Raw genomic sequence first — 14401 nt, 5'->3', positions numbered from 1 at the left:
GCAAAGAAAAATTCTATTCACTGTTCTCTGGGTCCCATCCTTTCTCATCATCTCAAGGACTCTGTTCATTTCCTGGTTCCCGTGTTCTTATTCTCCAACAGGCTCTCTTTTCCTCCTGGGCCATTTCGCCAGATACAGACGCAACAGACGGCCCCGTAAGTGGTGTACCAGACAAGGAGATTGTCTCTGGCAAGCACGGTGTAGGCAGGCAGCACAGAGTTCCACATGGTGGCTCCTCTGCCACCCTTAACCCCCAGTTTCCTCCAAGAGGAGATTCCAGCCACTACCAGCACTTCAGTCATTGGCCAGACGGAAAAGGAAATGGAGGAAGAAGAAACACCTATTTCTGCAGACACCGCCTGAAGTTGCGTATCCACCATGTTCACTCGCAGCCCTGGCTTTAAGGCATCTATAAGTTGAGACATACCATCTGACCGTCAGGGAATCAGTTAAATATGCCGTTATAATGAGGAAGAAGAGAAGGAATAGTGAAGCTCGTGATCTCCGCCTAAATGAACGCACACTCTCTTCTCTCACACAATGTGTGCTAATCCTTTCCCAAGTTCAAAGCCCAAAGGGTTTACCCAATAATTACTGCAACCAGCTCAAATCCTAGACCCTCCTGGTGATTGTATGATGTTTACATGAACTCCAGCTATTGGTCCAATGGTGTATAATCAAAAGGCAGGTTGTCTACATGCCTGCCTTCTCCAGCCAACCACCCATGTGCAATATACAATAGGGTATGAAACAGGATAACCACAATTAAAGGTTCTACTTGGAAAAGAAGAATGGGAAATACATAACAATTAGCGGATCCCACTGGGCAAGAATTGCCAGGGTTCCCGCCTCCTGCAGGGCTAAGTGCCTTAGGCCAGGCTACTGGGAAATATTCCTTTATCCATTCTTCTCCCTGGGCCCTGGATCTGCCTTCTGGGAGGTCTTTAGTAGTCTGCTGTTCTCCAGGGCCACAGAGGAAGAAGCCACTGGAGAGGATGCCTTCTAGGTGGTGAGAGTTCAGATGTCACAGCCTTTTTCCTTCTAGTGCATGTTAGTCAGCTCAAGGCTCGCCACAGGCATTGAGCAATCAGAGGGTTGTGTAGTTCAGGCTTGCAGACTTTGTCAACTAATTTCCCTCAAAAAAAAAAAACTTAGTTATAGCAATACAAAAAATTGAATTTAAAAAACAAATTCCACTTAGAACCGTATTGAAAATAATAAAATTGAAATAAATTTAACAAAAGAACTTGAAGATTTGCACACTGAGTAATTACAAATCATTGTTAAAAGAAACGAAAGAAAAGTCTAAACAAATGGATGCCCTGTGTTCATGCTTTGAAAGACTCAATACTGTTAAATGTCAGTATGCTTGAAGATGATCTACAGACTTGAGTGCCCATCCTCCTAAAACTCAGATGCCTTCCCTCTCCCCAGATCTGCAAACTGATCCTAAAATTCATATGGAATTATGAGACCTGAATGACAACAAACAATAAAACAGAACAGTCCTGAGAGACAGCAAAATGGAAAGACTCACACTTGCCTATTTTAAAACGTATCACAGAGCTAAGGTTCTATCAATGTAGTGGGGGCATCAGCATGGACATGAGAGCAATGTGAATGCATGGACAGTCCAAAAGAGACGATTCGACACATGGCTAACCGATTTTCCAAAAAGGAGCCAATCAAATTCAGTGTGGCAAAGAGCAGTTTTCAATAGACAATGCTGGGGCAGCAGTATTCCTATTCAAAGACGTAACAGGACCTCTACACCACACACACAGGTCAACAAAGAGGCTGGACAGATGGCTTGGGAGTGAAAACCACACATCGCTCTTGTAGGGGACCTGGTTTCAACTCCCAGCACCTACATGGTAACTGTGGTAAGAGGTTGTGAGGAGCTGGTAACCTCACAACCATCCATAGCTCTAATTCCAGGAAACCCAAGCCCCTCTTTTGACTTGCTCAAGCCCCCGGGAATGAATGCGGTGCACATAATACATGGGCAGAAATCACTCATACTTGTAAAAATAAAATAAACACATCTAAAAGAATTAACCAAAGTGGAGCACATCTCTGAGTGTCAGAGATAAAGCTGTGGCTGAGAATTAAATACTCACCTCTTAGATTTCACACCAAAGTACAATCTAACGCCAGACAAATGGGTTTCATCAAAGCAATACAAATTTGTACTCATACCACCAAAACAGTAAGAAGATGACTCAAATGGTGGGAGAAAATATTTGCAAATTTCATAGGTGAGAAAAGTGCATATTATAAAGAACTCACAATTCAGCAATAAGACACCAAGACATGGTGGTGCATGCCTGTAAACTCCGTTGGAGAGTTGAGGCAGGAGAATCATTGTAGGGGACCAGACTTACTACCCAGTAAGTTCCAAGCCAGCCTGGGTTAGAAAATGCAAACAAACAAAAACACAAAACAAAAATACAAACAAACAAATGACACTCCTCCAGAAAAGAAGACAAAAGACAACCCTGTCCCACCAGCATCTGGAAGGCTGAGGCAGGAAGACGGCAGTCAAGACTGTCTTGAGCCACTGAGTGGGTTGAAGGCCAGCCTGGGCAACTTAATGAGACCCTGTTTCAGTATAAAACAGGCTGGGGATACAGCTCAGTAGCTAGTATTTAGCTACCACGTGGAAGATCCTGGGTTCAATTCTACCCAAAGGCGCAAGAGGAGGACACCCAGTCTTTTAAATAAACGTAGAGGATTTGAAAGACATGAGAATCCAGTACATGGAAACACGCTCGATGTCACCACAATAAAACACCACTCCACAACACTAGAATAACATTTTTAAAAGTTGGGGGTGGGAAACAGGTCATGACATGTACCGGAAAGGATGCGGGGAGAAGGTGGAACCCTTGCTCGCTGTTGGTGGTTATGGTAACATAATACATTGCAGCCACTATAGAAGATGACTTGGCAGCTCTTGAGTAAGTTAAAGATGGGATTACCTTCTAACCCTGGAATTCTAACCACTAGGTATCTGCCCAGAGGAGAGGAAAATATTCATAACAAAATTATTTATAATAGCCTGAAGTAGAAGACCTTAACATGTATCAGCTGATAACCAGATAAAATGTTTATACATGTGTACACACACATATTCACAGAAGATTAGTCAATAAAAAGGCATGAAGTGCATGGATTAAACTTGAAAACATTATGGTAAGTGAAAGGAGTCAGGCATGAAAGGTCACATGTATGATTCCACTGACATGAAATCCTCAAACCCACAGAGACGGTATGAAATTCCCAAATAGGCCAAGCCATAGAGACAATATGAAATCCCCAAATAGGCCAAGCCATAGAGACAATATGAAATCCCTAAATAGGCAAAGCCATAGAGACGGTAGACTAGTGGCTCCCACGGGCTAGAGGGCAGGAGGAGGAGATGGGGAGTGGCTGTAATGGGCATGGGGTTTCCTTCTGCAGTGACAAAGTGCTCTGTCTCTAGACAGAGGTGGAGTGTGGACATCCCACAACCACCATGTATGCTAAAAGGTTGTAAGATGAAACAACGCATCTGACTGTAGTTCAAAATGAACTGTTAAAAGGGTACATGGTCTAGTCTGTGTAACACAAATTTATAAAAGACCCAGAGACAGATATTAGGGTTCAAGCTGAAGATCAGTAAAGCAAAGCAGCCACTCACTAGCTGTCACCTCTACCTCAGGCTGAAAGGGGTTGACCCCCACACAAGCTCTTCACCAAGTCTCAAACTGCTGCCTCTCCTCAGTGTGGCTGGAGAATACTGACTCCTTGTCCTGTCTTATACACCTCTCGTGAGTACTGGGATTAAAGGTGTGAGCTATAGCTCTCTTTTAGACTTTAGATCAATCTTGTGTACATCTGGGTAGCCTTGGACTCTCGGAGATCCATCTACCTCTTAGTCCTGAGTCCTAGGATTAAAGGTGTGTACCACCACTACCTCCTAGCTTCTGACTGCTGGGATTAATGGGGTGCATCACCACTGCCTGATCTCTGTAGCTTGAGGCTGACTTTGCTTTTCTAAATCCTCAGTCAAGCTTTAATAAATCATAAATAATATATCTCTGCAAGTCTAATTGCATCCAAACATTCTGTTTCATGAAAAAAAAGTTAGGTAAAAACAACAAACAAAAAAGACCTGTTCCTGACATAGTTCAGAAGTTCAAGGTCACATGTATGAATACTATCGTTAGCTTGGCCATCTCTGGATTCTATATACTATGTCCATTACGCTCTCACTTGACTTCATGCTTCTCTTGTTCTGGGAGTTAGCAAGAATATAGCCTCCTTAGTCTGCTTTTGGCTGCTGGATAGAATTCTGTTGCCTGCCGGGGAATTTTTAATCATTATCATCAAACTCATTATCACCATCACCATCATCATCATTCTCATCCTCATCATCACCATCCTCCCCCTCCCCCTCCTCCTCCTCCCCCTTCTCCTCCCCCTTCCTCCTCATCGTCAGTAGGTGAATGCTCCATTACCAAACTATAACTCTCACCTCTGCCAGGGAATTCTTCAGGAGAGTTGACAGGGGAACATCTTGGGGCCACAGCCTTATCTCGGGGTACAGCTGCTTCTTTGGAGCCCCTTGCTATCACAGCTTCAGTTTGGAGTGCAGAAGCGGTTGGTTTCCTTAATATAGTACAGCCGTACTCTCTCTTAGGCTTGGGTCACCGTCATCCTATCATTATCACGGCGAGGAGTCGGTCCGTCAGAGAAGCCGCCTTTCTTCTCTGCTTGCAAACTGCTGCATCTGTCCAGAATTCGTCTTATTGGGCATTGCTTAGTGTGGGAGGCTGCCACCAACCATCTACATTTGAACTTTTATAGTCTCCCGCCCTGCAGAGCTTGGCGTTCAGGAAGCATGGGACTGCCTTCCAAGGTATTACAGACCACCAAATGTTATCATGTCACTAGCTTTCCCATCTGAAAGATTTGCCCATGCCCCATGCAGGCCCCCAAGTTGTAAAATCTTAAAATTTGCCTCTCCCACAATGCTCTACTTCTAAACACTATGGTCTGTTAATGAGAATGTAATTCATTTCAATGTCATACCTTGTCTCAAACCTTACTGGCTTAAACAGTATAGGAGCTTGCATTTCTGTCATGTAAGTTGATGTCTAGGACCTACTAGAGGTTCTGCCATATTGAGAGACTACAGATTTTTATGTCTTATTTACTGTTCTTCATTATTCTCAATTGTTATTCCCACCACATTTTAAATGAGAGAACTGTTACAAGTGGGCTTTCTCAGGAAATGAATTCAGAGACGGGGAGTGGAGACAGGGGGAGGGAGAGAGAGAGTCGTAGGTAGGCTCTCTGTGGGGATGTGATCTCTGGATCAATGGTCACAAATGAGAGATTGTAACAGGCAGGGCTAAAGGAGAAGCTGGGTTGTGACACAGTCATAACAGAGGCCTAATGGGGCATGTCCTTCTGTATATGTTTCTCTGATTGGTTGATGACTAAAACACTGTTGACCAATAAGGCAGGAAGATAGGCGGGACTAGGAGATGAAGAGAATTCTGGGAAGGGTAGACGGAGGGAGCCCACCAGAAGATTTGCTATTCTGGCCGCCAAAGGAGTAACAGTTCCAGGCATTCTCCCATAAGATAAGACCACGTGGAAGTACTTAGATTAATAGAAATAGGTAAATAATTAAGGCAGCTAGCAAATAAGAAGCCTTAAGGGCTGGAGAGATGGCTCAGAGGTTAAGAACACTGACTGCTCTTCCAGAGGTCCTGAGTTCAATTCCCAGCAACCACATGGTGGCTCACAGCCATCTGTAATGAGATCTGGTGCCCTCTTCTGGCATGCAGGCAGACATGGAGGCAGGATGTTGTCTTCATAATAAATAAATAAATCTTTAAAGGGGGCTGGAGAGATGGCTCAATGGTTAAGAGCACTGACTGCTCTTCCAAAGGACCCAGGTTCAATTCCCAGCACCCACATGGTAGCTCACAACTATCTATAACTCCAAGATCTGACAGGCTCACATGGACATACATGCAGGCAGAACACCAAAGCATGTAAAATAAGAATAAATAAATTAAAAAAAGAAGCCCTAGTCATTGGCCGATAGTTTTATAATTAATTTAGCATCTGTGTGTTTATTTGGGGCCTCTGTTGTTGGGGCCAGAAAATCCAACAACAGAGACCAACCTCAGGGGGTGCTGTAGTGAGGGAAGCCTTTGATGCTCTCTGAGAAAGGAAAGACAGTGGGCTCCTTGTCCAACCCGTCATGAGACTCAGGCCTCATTTAGACCTTTCTTCCCTGGGCATGGGGGGTAGGGAGTGGTGACTTTGGGCAAGGTCACTTCTGTGGAACACTCAAGCCAGGAGCTGACAATACTCCCCGTAGCTGGGGGAAGAGTCTTAGTTTTGACTCCATGTTTTTCTCCAGTCATTATTCCATCTGTCTGCTTTTCCTTAGAACCTGGCATTGCCACCTCCATACTTGCCGTGTTAGTCGTCTCTTCCGCTTGGATGGGTGAGTATTAAATCTAGCTGTGTGGAAGTAAAACAATTGTGTTCAGTCTGGTATTGGGTCAAAACATGCATAGAGCTTGAGACATGGACGGATCCATGTTTGTTCTCAAAGTCTCTCTGAACTCGATCTCTCTGATCTCCCTTGGCTGCTTCCCTCTGTGTTAGCCTCATTCTCTGGATGCCTCATTTTGTGTCATAGTAAAGATGTTTTGGATAACGCCAGGCTTACCTTTCCTTATATAGCCCACGCACTGGGAGATGGATGCAACTCTCTCCTTTAGTATCCCTCAGGTGGTCCTTTGCATCGCGAAGACCAATCTTCATGTCCAAGAATAAGTCTTCATTTATCTATCCCGAGTCTGTTTTGCTCCACAGTGCTGGAAGCAAGGCCATTGCCAGCGCAGTCAGGAAGTTCTGCAGTTGGGGGATGGGCAGAGCCCTGAAGGGAAAGCAAGGCTCTGTTTGCAAAAGGGAAAGGGATGCTGATGTTGGAATAACCTCTTGAAGGTCTTCAAACCTAGATCATCCACAGTTGAACACCTGGCTTTTCTCTCCGCTTCAACAATGTGCTGCCTCCATTTCCCCTGTAAGATGAATGCCTGGGAGTCAAACCTGGAAATCATCAGCCCCTGTCCTTCCTGGTTCAACCTCTTTGGGGCTTAATATTGACTGTCAACTTGAAGGATCTAGAATCATCCGGAGACAGGCCTCTGGGCATGAGGAACTTCTAGATGGGTTAACAATGATGGGAAGGGCCACTGGAACTTTGGGATGAAGGTGGGAAAGTCCACCTTAGCTGTGGGTAACATCATCTCCTGGGCTGGGGTACGGGACTGAAAACAAAGGAGAAGCCAAGCTGAGTATGGCGCTCATCTCTTTCCACTTCCTGACTGTGGACGGAATGTGACCAGCTGCCCTGGATTCCTGCCACCATGCCACCCCACCACGGTGGACTGAACCTTCACTCTGTGAGCCAGAATGCACCTACCCTTCCTTCCTTATACTACCTTTGAAACGCATTTTGTTACAGCAATAATAAGAGTAAATAAGAGAGCAACCTCACTGCTTCTGCAGATCCCATTGCCCCGGCCTCTGAGTCAGTCCCCATTCTTCCATTGCCAGCATTCCCCAGCCCCAGCTGCCTCTTTGCAGTGGTCTCCCAATGGTTTCCCCACCACCTTCCCAAGCATGGCAAGTTGCACCTATCTTTCAGACTGTGTGTGTTTGTGTGTGTGTGTGTGTGAGAGAGAGAGAGAGAGAGACACACACACAGACAGACAGACAGACAGAGAGAGAGACAGACAGACAGACACAGAGATAGGGGGGAGGGGACATGAAGCCGCATGTCACCATCAAACATAATTTCTGGTCAGCAATGGGGCCAGCATGCACAGGCAGGACAACCTAAGACCGTGTGGGAAGCTGTCAAATCCATGTCTGTGGCCTTCTCCACATGCCCTGCCCAAACTCTCACTCAGGTCACCATCTCTCAGAACTGAAACTGTCTCGTCTCTCCAGTATGTTTTCCTGATGTGTCAGCAGGCTCCAAAATGGAAACACAGGAGCCAAGGTGCTCCCTCTCCAGCTTCCTCCCTTAGAGGTAGCATGGCGCCCACATTCACCTCGCCACCCAAGTCTAACACTCTGTGATTGGTGCTGACAACGGGCGCCTCCCTCGCTTTCCCCCTCGCTATGGTACTCCTACTCTGCCTACAAAGATCTGTCTGCCTTCCTGCAAAGAACAAGGAGATAGCTGCACTTTGAACACTCCGAGTATGGCGTCAAGACACAAACCACAAAAGCTTTGGACACATTTTGTATTCATTTTCACTCATGCCGGTACAATAGGCACGCGACTACTTGAAAATGACTGGGCAGATGGAAGGGTGGGTGGGTGGATGGAGCGACCCGCTGCCTTTTGGGACTCTCCACCCTTTGCCTCTTGAGGAAACTCTCCCTTTTGAATCGTACATGGAAGCCACCGTCCATCAAGATATCCTCCAATGGAAACCCACAATGATAAACCTTTCTCCACATTTTGGCCCATAACTTGGCTGATAATGATGCCTTGTGCCCCTATCAAACATAAAACAAACATAAATCTATATAATTAATTGCAAATATATTTCTGACCAGTGCTGAGACCAGCATGCATAGTGAGGACCACCTCGGGCTAAATGGGAAGGTGTCGAATGCACATCTGTGCTTTTAGGGTATACATGTCCTTCTCCATATGTCCCTGCCCAGCAGCCCACTCAGGTCACCATCTCCCAGAAGGGAAACTGTGTCTCCTCACTCTTTTCCTGATGTGCTAGCAGGCTCTGAAATGTTTCCCAAAGATCCCTGCATACCAGTATTCACACCCCAGTGTAATTCCCTCCAACACCAAATAAATTTGCCTTGTTTACCCAATGGAAATGGCCACGTGTAACCTCCAGGGCAAAGTCATCATAAGATCTCAGATTGCTATTAATAACTCTAGAGCAGTGGTCTTCAACCACCCTAATGATGTGACCATTTAACACAGTCCTCATGTGTGATGATCCCAAGCATGAGATTAATTTCATTGCTACTTCATAACTATGAATCTGCTACTGTTGTGAACGTAATCTAAATATAAACATCAGTGTTTTCTGATGGCCTTAGGCAACCCCATGAAAGGACGGTCCCCTGCCCCCACCAAGGGTTCCACGACCCACAGGCTGAGAACCACTGCTCTGGGGGAAGCAGCAGCTGTGTCTTAAGGAGACTCTTGCATTCTTATGGAGGGTTCCAGGCGCTGATATCAGTGCAGTACAAATAACAAGTGTGTGGACATGCATTAGAAGTGTATCCTCTGACACCCACCAACCATCAGGTGACCAAGCCACAGCTGAAATGGCAACTGCATGCTCACGACAGACCCAGAATAGAAGCAGGCTAAGCTGCTCCCAGAGTCCCGGTCCCCAGAAGCGGTGTGGGAAGATGCATACATCTCACTGTTTCCAGAAGCTTTGAGGGACACAGACCCACAGTTACCTATTATGCTAAGACCCTCCCGAGATCCCTGACCTGCAGTAGAGGCTCCAAAGAGGGCATGGCTCTTCCTGTGGAGCTAAGCATGCCTTTGGGGATTGAGCCACTGAGCACATTCAGCTCAGGCTCTGACGGGACTTTGGTACAGGAAACTCGGAACACAGTTCACAGATGAGCGTTTGCCCAGGAACTTAGAGCTCCCGGGGGCTTGGGAAGACTGTGATGATGAGGGAAGGCATTTCTGACTGAGGGAGCCGTGCACTTGTCTGGGCACCCCCTACTGCTGTAACAGCGCAATTCTCTCTTAGGTACGGTCACAACACCCAGCAGAACTGTCAGCCACCTCTACAGCATCTTCTACAGATCTATGAGGCAGGCACCGATGCATCCTCTCTCAGTGAAGGTGGACTTTTAGTTCACCCATTTCACAGATGGGAAAGATGAGACTCTGGACCATTAAGGGAGGAGCTTGTCAAACCCCTCCAGCTAATCAGTGCAGGGCCAGGGTTTGAACCCGAACAGTCTGGTGCCAGGAGCTCTGCACAAGCAGAATAAAACTGTTCATCCAGCCCTTAGTGGAGTGGCCCGGCTTGGAGGCTGGGCCTTCCGTGAAGCTATGGGTGCCTGCAGGCCTGAGGTTGGTTCCGTCTGCCGCCTCCATACTTTACCTGGCTTGGGGCCTCTCCGTACGTACCTGGGCCTAGGACACTGTCAGGATAAAGGGCCTGAATGGGGGCTGAAATGGAATATCAGCTAGAGAGTTGAATCGGGTTACCTCGATGTGACTTCAGGGTCTCCTGGTTTACCCCAACACAACTCTATGTCTAAGGGCTGAGGCCAGCAAGTCCCTGAGGTGGGACACAGGGTTAGGGGGACACAGCCCCTACTCCACTGTGTCCTATGGACAAGGTGTTGACCCTGGAATGTGAGTTTCCCAAACTTTAAGCCTTTTCCCTTGGGGGTGGTTTATGACCATTTATTAAGGAGTCTTGGTGTTTGTATCCTGCTGCCGTTGTCACCAGCAATGTGAGTACCACGGCCACTGTGGCCCTCACTCCCTTGCAGTGTCCTGGGCATGACTCCCAGGCCTGAGTGGATCTTAGTGTTGGAGGCAAAGTGACAGCTGATAGGAGATGGTCCAGGGCTCTGCAGAGCACTGCACAGAACCACCAGGTCTAGGCTGACAGTGGGCTTCTAGGGGAACTAGGAACTAGCCAGGGCAGTTACAGGTCAGTGTGTAGAGGCACTGTAGGGGTATGTACACAAGGGGTATGCCATGTACTGCTGTTGGGTTTTCTATGACACTCCAAGATCAGGTGGAGGAGAGTGGGGGGCAGGCACCCAGCTAGCACCTCCCCCGAAGGAGCACCTGCAGTTGGCGGGGAAGGCTTCAGCTCCTAAAGTCAATGTTTAATCGTGGCCCGAGCCCAGGAATGCTCTATCAGGGACATGCAATTACAGGGGGTTGAGTTACAGCCCCGGTACTGGCAAAGGCTCTGTGACAGGAGATAAGAAGGTGGCACCAGGAAGGGTTGTGTGTGTGTGCTGAATTGTGAGTTCCCAGCACACCCCTGGGCAAGCTCACAAGGTCTCCATTGTTAGGTCTGGCTCCCAGCCCATCACCAGCCAGATAGGAGCTACTGTTCTGACAAGGCAAGAAAAAAAAACACACCCCAAGTTTGTGCAGATGCTGTTACCAAGACTAAGGTGTTTGCAGAGGGAAAGGGGGGAAAATTCTCGGGGTCCAGGGCACTCAGTGGCTTAGCTGGGATCGTCTAGAGGCAGAGTTAGGACAGCTAGAGGTGTTCTATAGCAGGGGGAAGAGGTCCATGACGTCTCGTACCATGTCATAGTGTAGAGGTGAGAAGGCAGCCATGGACTTTTTTCCAATTTAAGTACAGCTTGGTAAAAAAAAAAGTTCATTTCCTCATCCAGGTAGTGCCATGAACCCACTATGTGCAGGCTGACGGAGATGTGGAGGTGGCCTTCTAGAGGAATGTACGTGAACATGGAGAGCTCCAAGTCTCCGTATCTAGCAGGACATATGGGGGGTTGGACAGGAGAAAAGAGGGCTTTAAAGTGGACAGTCAGGTAGGACCTTCAAGTCTGGGCCAGTGGAGGGGGGGGTGAAGGGAATGATGCAATCACCAGTCCTACTGTGACTCTCAGCTTCTTTCCCTACCTGCTGATTCTAGTAACAAACACGTTTGCTCCATGAGCCCCAGCCAGTAAAACGGGGATGTGAGAAGGCTCGTGGGGGTGAACGCCGAGGACCAGAAGGACAAGGCAGGCAGGCACTGGACACAGAGTCCCACCCGGTGGCCCCCAGCACTCCCTGAGTGAGTCAGTACTGGTCTGCAGGGCTGACAATCCTAGGCCACTGGCCCTGACAGGTGAGGGGTGTGGGCTGACTCCGCGCTGGGGTGAAGGCTAGGGTGGGTTCCTGGGTGAGGAGCTAAGAGGCAGTTCTAGGGGGAAGAAAGAGCTTACAGAAATGAAGTTTGAAGGAGCCCAGCCTTCAATGGGAAGACGCCATTTTTGCATCTACCCATACCCTACTGTAAGAACCAAGCATCCAGAGCGAGCTAGCCACCATCCCAGACAGCAACTGCCTGTGCCATTTAATGACACTGTTGTGTCATTTACAAAAAGTTGGGCAGGTCGTTTTAGGGGTGAGAAGTTCCTAGAAAAAAATGTCAGCTTGTTGAATCTGCTGCTCCCAATTAGGGAGTAAAGAAGCCCATTCAGTGATGAGTAGATGCTCATGCCCAGGAGGAAAGGGATGGAGATGGAAGGAGCGCTGGTTAGAAGGGATCCAGGAGTGAACCGGAGCCTTGCCCATGGGAGTTGTGTGGGTGTGTGTGGAGCCGCCTGGAGGATGCTCCTGGCAGAGAAGGGACTGGAGGAAAAAAAACAGGGAGGTCTTAGTCAGCTCGAGCTCTGTCACAAAATCCCACACTCCAGGTGGCTCCAAGAGCGGACAGCTATTTCTCACGGTTCTGGAAGCCTGGGAGGCCCGCGATCAAGGTACCAGCTGATTCCAGTCTCTCTCGCAAGGGCCCTCCTCTTGGCTTACCGCCGGTGGCCTGGTCATGGTGTGCACACAGGTCCTTCTCTCCTGGGGTCTTCTTTTGCTCTCTGTGGACACCAGGCCCCGTCTCCACGCAGCCACTCTGGGGACTGAAGAGTCTGAGTTTTGAAGGGACCCAACATTCAGTTGATGGCAGAGGCCTTCCGGGTGTGCCAGGCAGAGACGGGGGAAGGTGGTGTGCAAGGACTTCTAGAGACTGACGGAGCAGGGTCCTGGGTCCAGCAAGGGCTGTGTAAGCTGGTGACTGCCTAGTTCCTGGAATTGTTCAGTTTTGCTATTTTTTTTAAGTGTTTCAATTTTATTTTACTTTAAGTCACGGGTATGTGTCTGTGCACACATAAGTGCAGGTACCCCTGGAGGCCAGAGGCACTGGCTCCCTGTGGAGCTGTGACTCCAACTCCACGTAGAGCTCAGTTCTGACACGGGTGTTGGGAAGTGAATTCTGGTCCTCTGCAAGACCTATACGAGGGCTCAACCCGAGTCACATCCCCAGGCCCCATGGAGACATTCCTAAGTCAGAACCGGGCAAAACAACAACAACCTTCAACAGTTACTAGCATCGGCAGAAACCCCATCAAGTCTATACCCGGCTACACCCAAGTGTTGGTGTTTCTTTAAATTCTATCCAGCAGTGGGGAGCAAATCTGCTGCGCCTCTAAACTTAGAACAAATAGTGGGATTATGGGGAAAACATGTGAGGGTGGAGAAAGAGTTCTACCACCCTCTCTTAATTAGGAGCATGCTAGCAGACCTCAACTGGTCCGTCCACATCATATAAAGGCTCCTTCTATTGTTATGCTAAATGAGTAACAGTGTGGAAAGAACAACCAGCCCGTCTGGAGGCCAGGTACCCATTAATTTATAGATGTATCCTCTCATTTTATCCCGATAACGACTCTGCAAACAGCACTAGCTCAATTTACTTATTGGCTTGTGTATTTTTAAGGTGAGGGTAGGTGAACGGTTCTTCATTTCACATAGGGAGAAACTGAAGCTCAGAGAGGTTAAATGACTTAGTGGAGGCACTCCAGCTAGTAAGTGGTAGAGGTGGGTTTTGAACTTGTGTATTTTGAATGATGATGCCCATGTCTGTAAATGGAAATTTCTGTCCAGCTGGGTCCCACAGCCGTTTAGTCCCAGATAAACACACATAGACTTATGTTAATTATAAATTGTTCAGCCGATGGCTCAGAATTCTTATTGGTTAGCCCATTTCTATCAATTATTAACCCATTTCTATCAATCTATGCATCTCCATGTGGTCTTGGTGTCCTACCTTTCTGGTAGTTACATGGCGTCTCTCTCATTATTCCTCTCTGCATTATTCAGAATTCTCCTAGACTGGTAGCCCCGCCTATACTTCCTTCCTGGCTACATCCTGCCTGTCCATTGGCCAAAGCAGCTTTATTCATCAACCAATAAGAGAAACATATATTCACAGCATACGGAAGGATATCCCCATCACAAGTCCACTGCGTTCTTTGCTGCTTTTGTATTATAAGCCGAAACCAAATGGGGCAAGAACAAATGTGGTATATTTGGGCACCCAGCTGCTTCACACAGCCCCAAGGGTACACACATACATTCCCTCCTGGGGATCCCTCATATGTGGCACACACAGGCCTGTGCCTTTTCCCACATCCAAGCCTTAGGGTGGCATGACGGTCCCACCTGGGGACCATCTAATGGGAAAGGGATGCAAGGTGGTCTAGGCACAAAGAGAGTGGCATCTGCCTCTACTGATGGTTAGCGGTCAGCCTCACACGGAGGGCCCTTCCCTGTGTC

Source organism: Mesocricetus auratus, unplaced genomic scaffold, assembly GCF_017639785.1.
Source record: "Mesocricetus auratus isolate SY011 unplaced genomic scaffold, BCM_Maur_2.0 Super-Scaffold_100676, whole genome shotgun sequence".
Taxonomy (NCBI): Eukaryota; Metazoa; Chordata; class Mammalia; order Rodentia; family Cricetidae; genus Mesocricetus; species Mesocricetus auratus.
Note: the sequence above shows the minus strand (reverse complement) of the source record.